The sequence below is a fragment of the Cottoperca gobio genome, chromosome 8 (assembly GCF_900634415.1).
Source record: "Cottoperca gobio chromosome 8, fCotGob3.1, whole genome shotgun sequence".
In the NCBI taxonomy this organism is placed as follows: domain Eukaryota; kingdom Metazoa; phylum Chordata; class Actinopteri; order Perciformes; family Bovichtidae; genus Cottoperca; species Cottoperca gobio.
Window position 1 is genome coordinate 2,779,825 of NC_041362.1, and position 7,691 is coordinate 2,787,515.

Sequence of the window (7,691 nt, forward strand, 5' to 3'; positions counted from 1 at the left end):
AAGTCCGGGACTGGGAATAAGAATCTGGGTCATGGCCCACAAACACTTGTGTCCTCTGAAGTTATGGAAGTCATACCTTCCATCCAGGAAGGAAAATCCCATTTCCTGTTGGATTAGTTCCTTTAATCTGTTCAGACTAGAATAAAAGTGTACGGTAATGCAACGAGGATTACAATTTAGTCTCTGTATATGTTGAACGACCACGGTGTCCTGTGATAACAAGGTCATTGTATTTGTTTTCTCAAGATCACAAGTTATTTATGTCATTATGACGAGATTAAACCTCTAACGTTTAATTCTTGCATCGTTTTCTCTTGATTTTAAATGAAACTTTTTATTAATTTCCCGTTTTAACAGGTTACATTTCATTCGTTTTCTTAAGAATAGGAGTTATTTATGTCTTTATTATCTGGAAATAACAAATGTTTTCCAGAGATAATTGGACAATCTTCTCAAGATCTCGAAACAACAAAACTTTCTCGAGCTAATGGCTTAATTAATTAGAGATCAGGAGAAAATGAACCATGGGACGTTTAGGGTTAAACACCTTTCTTTCTGAGTCCATGACATCAGAAACACGTTGCATCCGTTTAGCTGTGTCACAAAAGCAACATTGCAGGTTTGGGACGAACATTCACGAACATAATTAGTGAAATAGATGAATCTCTGGACATTTCTCTGCATCACACAAAGGTCTCTGGAAGCAGCCTGAATCCCGATGCTTTCTGTGAAGCTTGAAGAGGATTGTCCTCCGGCTGCACGCTCCTCTCTCCTCTCGCTGCTGCTGCTGCCTGTGAGAGGCTTCTCAAGGACTGTTCAGCTCTTGATGATCTCTCACCTGTCCTGTGTTCTCTCCCCGAGCGCCATCAGTGTGTGCGTCACACGCATCTCGTCTGCACCTTCATGGGACCGGACCCTCTGTCTGTCCGTGCTGACTGATAAGCTGCACAGCTGACATACACATCCTGGTTGTAAACTGCAGCGGTGTGGTGCTCCTGAGGAAGACGCCTCTCCCACATATGCATGACAGCGTGGTTGTCACAATGAAGGAGCACATTCTTTAATCCCTGCCGGCTGAGCTGACAGACACGCTAATTGTGTTTTTTAATCAACTGTTTGGCTCTCCAGAGACAGATGGCACACTAACACAGCTCAGAACATAAACAATAACAGACATGTTACAGACACTTCTCTCCAGCAGAAGATCTGCATGTTTGTTTGGACTGCGGGGGAAATTGTGTATGGTTTAAGTTTATTTCACATTCGTATTTTTATTACATTCATAAATAACAACTTACTTAAGTGCCGTCCTGCTCTCATTTATTAGTTTTTCTTTGGAGAATCTTTTCATTTGCAGCTATTACAATAACAATAATGTATATTAAGGTGGCTTCTACCTAATAACCAATAAAGTCCAGAAAGTGTTGCCTCTGGTGAAACCTTCTATGTCCTCATCGTCTTAAAGTAATGTCACATTTTAAAATGGTTAAATTGTTAGCAAACTCAAAAGTTCCAACTTAAATCACTCTTAGCTAAATCAAACAAAGGGAAGGTAAATCAAACACTGAGGAGGTGTGTGCCTCTCCCCACGTCTCCCTCCAGCTCTTCTTTGCTGGGTTTTTAAATTGTAACTAACCTATTTCCATTTAAAAGTATTTCTCCCCTTCACTCTCAGTCATCTTCATTGATGCCTAATTATGTTGCAAATTGTGGAAGAACTGATGACACTCGACGGGCATGACATGTTTCATGCACTGAAGGTCCTGGGACTTCCTCTCCTTGATCGGCAGAGCGTGAGGAAACATTCTGATCCATGCCAGCAGCTTATTTGGCAGCTGTAACCTCTGTGGCAAGCGCATCCCACGCAGAGTTCTCCGAGAAGGATACCTTGCAATGGACCTCACCATCACTGCTAAACTGAAGAGCCTGCAAATGATGTACAGTCGGATCTCCAGCTGTTTTACCTGCTCTGATGCTCAAGAAGTAAGAGCCATTCCACTTCAGGAACTCATCATGCTTGACCACCTTCACGTGGTCGTGTGATGGTCTGATTCTTGCAGTCTGGAGTTTGATCATGTCGTCTCTCGGGTGATGATATCCATTATCATTGTTGTGTTCAATGGTGCTATGCATGCTGTCACCCTCAATGTGTGTGTGACCTGCAACAAGCTGCTTCTGTGTTATAAGTACCCCATATTTCAAGCTCAGAAAATGCATTTGCCACATTTGCATTGCGGTTCTGATAACCACAACCATCGCTCCCACACTACCATCTCCTTGATTTCTGGATGGTCTTTGATCACACCTTCAATATCGCCTTTTTGAAGGTGTGATCAAAGACCTCGTAATGAGGTCGCCCTCCGACTCTTCCCAAATATAGCAGTACTCTTCCTTTGATTTCAAGTCGAAGAGGGTAAAGTTATGGACCTGCAGTTTGTAATACAAGCAGCTGGCTTGGGTTTTTGGACACATCAGCACTGGCTTGCAAGCCCATTGTCCAAACGGACTTCTCATTGTTCGCAGAATCCTTGTTGTGGGATCTTTCTGGATCACATGTGCATCATATTCGGACCTTACTGATATCCCCATGTTTGAAGGAAACACAAACATCACACTGATCTTTTTGCAGAATGAATACAGAATACTTTCCTTCATGTTGTTTCCCAGCGGCCCTCACTGCAGCAGCTGCCTGTTGATGTTCCCAATGTCCAAGAAAGGTGACAATAAGTGTCGATGAAATATAGTTTGAAGAGACAAAATATTAAGAATTGAAGCCGACAAACGCAAAAGTTACTTTTCCTAGTAGCTAATTACTTTTTATAATTTGCAGTAATTGTAAAGTAATGTTACTTTTTGAAAGATTAGTCTTTATTGTCCCAGATGGAAATGTGTTCATGCTTCATGTTGTTGCTGTTGTGTGTCTGGAACCCGCTGGGAGGCTTCAGAATTAAATATAGGCCGTTATACTAACAGGGTAGGAACAGCAGGATCTTTTCAGTAAGGATATATATATTTTACAATGTGTTGTTTGCTTTCCTGGAAAACAATACACAGAAAAACACTCATGTGTACACGATTAATTGTTATTATATTGGTTGAATTCCATATAAGAAAGCATTATACATTTCTTTTAGCAATGAGTTGAACAACATGTTTTATTCAACACTCTCTAAGACAAAAAACAATACAAATGTTTTCTTATTTATTATGCGTGAGAGAGAAATCAAGTATCTTGGTAAACGCTCTTTAAAATGTAAACGTCTTTATTATAAGAAATAAAAGAAATAGCAAAGAATGTTAATCACGAAGGCAAAACATCTGTAAAAATGCACACTGAAGGTCTAGTTGTTTAAATTTAAATGTAGTCTACATAGTTTTAAAGTTACTGTGCAAATAAATAATAATGTACTTTTAATATTCTATGAACATACAAAGGGGGAAGTTTATTTTATTATTTTATACAGAATGATGTGGGCGTCATCTGTCACTACCTACAGATTCCACCGGGGGCAGAATTTGCAGTGTTTTATGATTTGTTTGGAGAAAGGAAGCAGAACAGGAGAAATATCAGCAAATTGCTTCAAATGATATGAAAAGAAGACGAAGGTGAAGAAGTTTGAACTGTCGTGACCCCATCCGTCCAATTAGCTCCAACTTTGGAGGCATATGTTGTTTTGCGTAGGACGGCACATTTCCTGCATTGTGTTGTCTCCTAATTGGAAGGGCAGATCTTTTTCCATACAGCCTCTACCTGTGCACAAAACACAAGCAAGAGGCAGTAAGAGTTTGATCATTAAAAACACAAGGAATGCAGATACGTATTCTGTTGCTATGTGTGGAGTTTAAACAGCAGGTGTGAAAGGAGAAACTATTTAGAAGTGTCCTGATAATTGCTTTCCTAATCTTGTTGGAGGAAACTTAATTTCCACTACAGTGTGATATACGTATATATTTACTTTTATGTGCATTCCTCTCTCATCAGAGGTTCTGATTTGTGTGCTAAATGCAGCGTTTCACCTCACAGTGATGGCAGTCTGGAGGTCGGACCCGTGTTGTGCTTTGGATGTTGTTGACTGAGGTTTTTCTTTTAGAAAACAACAACAACCGCAGTAGCTTCCAGTTGTTTCCGTCCTATCATCATGCGTCTGTTCACGAAGGGTCACTCCAACGGATGGGCCGTGATGATACGCTACAGCGTGGAGCAGATATGAATCATTGATGCTGCAGCGTGGAGCGTATAAATGAAAACATATTTTTAGACGAGACTTAATTGAATAAACATCATTAAATTACATTTGATGTCATTCTGAACAATGCACAAACAAACTGTTTGTAAATGTAAATGAAAACTTGAGCAGGTGGGTTTACCTGCAATCAGCTGTTTGTTTAAAACATAGTCACTGTGTTGCAGGCTGTCTGGAGGACATACTGTCACATGTTGCCTTTCTTTCCCTTTAAATGATCATGTCAATAACACACAAACAAGGTTAATGGCTTATTAAAGTTCACACTTGTAGGCTTATATCACTAAATGCAAACACACAATTGTACAAGCATACAGCAGATGACACCCTCCGTCCTTTGACCCTGATTCTATTCACATTATCTGCCTGCATGGCTGAAATTCAGTTCTCAGTTTAAGAATAAGACTTCATTTTGTGTTTAATGACTGCACTGGGCCTTTCCGTGCATCAAGCTCATCCTGAGTGGGTTAGTGCTTTTGCTGCACTAACCCATTCATCTGATTTGGATATGAATGGTTGACAGAAACCAAACAAGTGAGTAAAAATGTATGTGTATCAGGTAAAATGACAATATAAGAGCAGACTGATGGAAGGAAACTAAAGAGAGGAATATACAGGCCATGTCTGTCATTCACGGAGTTAGTGCTAATGTGCTACAATTTGGGACATATTGTTCTTGACAGAATTTCGACTTTGCTGGTGGAAGCAGACACAACGTGTGATGTTACGATGCACCTTTCAAAACACCGACTTCAGTACATCTTGAAGGATCGGATTCATGGTTTCAAAAGGCACGGACGGGGTTCGAACCCGCGATCTTCGGTTTACGAGACCGACGCCTTACCACTTGGCCACCGCGCCTGCGCTGAAAACCATGTCCGGAACCTTTTTTGTAGAGCGATTACCACTCCTGTTTACTTATACAGGTGTTGGTTCCAGTGGACTAACTATTGTCCTTTACGTCGCACCGAGGCTCGCCTTCCTCCCTCCTACATAAACAGGAAGTGAGCTGCTGAGATACGCTGCCTGTATACATGTATTGCTGTGCTTCGGCCACAAGGGGAGGCTGTTATCTTTCACGTGTGAACAACATGCATCTCCATCTTTGACAGATTTCAGCAAGCAGAGGTCTCTGCTCCACTGTCTCTGTCTCTGCTACACTTCCACTGTTAGGAAGCACGACAAAGGCTGCTCTTTACAGTCTTTACTGTTCATTATTTGTGAAAAAAACATTAACTGATTGAATTGCTGACCACCTAAACCACGCTAACGCTACCTACAGGCTGGAATAAAGATGGACATCCACGATAGAAAAGTGTAGCATGGGATATCACAGAAGATGCCATTTTTGGAATCTTAGGTGTAGTTTCCTGAGGTTGGTAATAAAGGAAAATGTTACAATACAGAAGATTTGCAAAATGGAGAATTTAATCTACGTTTGAATGCATTTCGATGTACTCATTTCATTTTCTACAAGGTTAATAGTAGAAGAGGATTTAGCTACTGCTTACTAGCAGTGGTGCTAAAGAAAAGGTCAGGGGGTCAACATAATGGGCACCATTAATATCCAAACTGCAGTACGGTCAATACATTTTGTAAGATTGAGCATGCATAGCTAATAACTATGAGAACCAGTAGGCTGCTTGTAATTCTTTTCTGAGCAATACAATATGCATGAAGCACAGACTGCAGCTTTTCACTGTCTTTCTTTTCAAAACATCAAAGATGAATGCTCGCCTGAGGGGCTTCTTTTCTCTTTTTTTTTTTTGGATCAGATATCCTAGAAGCTGTGTGAAAAATGAATAAGACTCATTTCCATTGGGAGTGAGTTAGCAGTGAAAATCACCTTGACCTGCTTACAGCAAGTCGTCAGCGCACAGACCAAAAGAGGGGGCTTCTCCTGAATAACCCACTGAGCGTGTAGGTTTAATTCAGAGCACCTTGAAATCTGACCGTTTCCCCGAAAGTCCAGTCATGCTTAATTGTTCCATCTGTTCGAAACTGTTCCCTAAAATATATGAATTGCTCTTAAAATGAAACTTTATGGAGCAAAATGAAACCATCGGTGATAAAACAGATAAGCATCCTTGAGTTTGGTTTTAAATTACTGGAGGTGATTATAGTTTATTTTATAATGTCACATAGAATTGATTCTTTTAGCTGCTCTGCTTTTTTATTTTTTAGTATCATCATAAACCCCTGCAACATCACAAACTCACATGGATCTGGAGCATTTTATGTCCATGTGGGGAACAGCAAGCAGCTCACTCCCTGAGAGAATAAGAAGTATTACTGTGGAAATCTATTTAATTATTTATCAGTCAATTGCTTTGAAAAATCATCATATTTTGCTGTGCTTCTGCCAGAATACCCCTGTGCCCTGAATATGTAGGAATATATATTTTTCTTTGTTTAACAGACACATTTGTCGAAGCGAGGGAGACTCGAGTACATTTTCTATGTCTGGATTCTGATCCAGCAAAACGATGTGCTGCACAAATCTAGCAAGCCTCCATATTTCTCTAAGCATGAGTTGATATGATTATTGAATGTGAAATACAATATGGACAACATACATAATATTCACAGGCAGCTAATGAGGAAATGTTTCAGTGCTGACAACATACCATCTTTAGCCTCAGCAGGTAAAGTCCAATTCAAATCGCTTTGAGATCCAAAAATTGTTTTCCTTACATCCTGAGAGATCCATAACTTTGTCAACTTCCCGCCCAAGAAGTTCGGCACATAACCCCGCAGTAAAACCTGCAACTTGTTGTTTTTACACTTTTTATGTACGTATTATATGGCTCTGATAGTTTAAAACATTTACAAGTATGGTGTAATGAATGTGATTTCCCGGCAGTAGGGTCATTAAGTACGGCACAGATACGGAAACTAGGCATGATTTATATATTTTATTTTATACTATTTTAATTCTGCTATTTTATATTATTTTAATTCTGCTATTTTATATTATTTTAATTCTGCTATTTTATAATATTTTATCTGCTATTTTATATTATTTTAATTCTGCTATTTTATATTATTTTAATTCTGCTATATTTATAATGGTACTTCAGACTCATGTACATCAACACTGTGATTATTGGACTGTAAATGCTTTTATTCTGTCTAATCTTGTACTAATTGTTATGTTTTTGCTGTGAAGCACTTTGGGCTGCAATTCTTGTATGAAAGGTGCTATACAAATAAAGATTATTATTATTATTATTATTATTATTATTATTATTATTATTATTATTATTATTATTATTATTATTATTGTTATTATTATTATTATTATTATTATTATTTTTAAATAAAGAAGATACAACATGTTAGTGAGCTTTAGAGGTGCTGCACAGAGCCAGGCCTGTCCCCAGTCTTTGCACTAAACTAGCGTACAAACATGGAAGTGGTCGAACTATGCCTTTAATAGTTTATAGT

The 7,691-nt window shown here is 39.0% G+C and overlaps 1 non-coding gene across 1 annotated transcript; it reads right to left on the bottom strand.

Moving 5' to 3' along the window:
* Positions 1-5,033: 5,033 nt before the first annotated feature.
* On the bottom strand, positions 5,034-5,105 carry trnat-cgu (transfer RNA threonine (anticodon CGU)). Its single transcript has one exon. It is a non-coding gene; the product is annotated as a tRNA-Thr (tRNA).
* Positions 5,106-7,691: the final 2,586 nt, after the last annotated feature.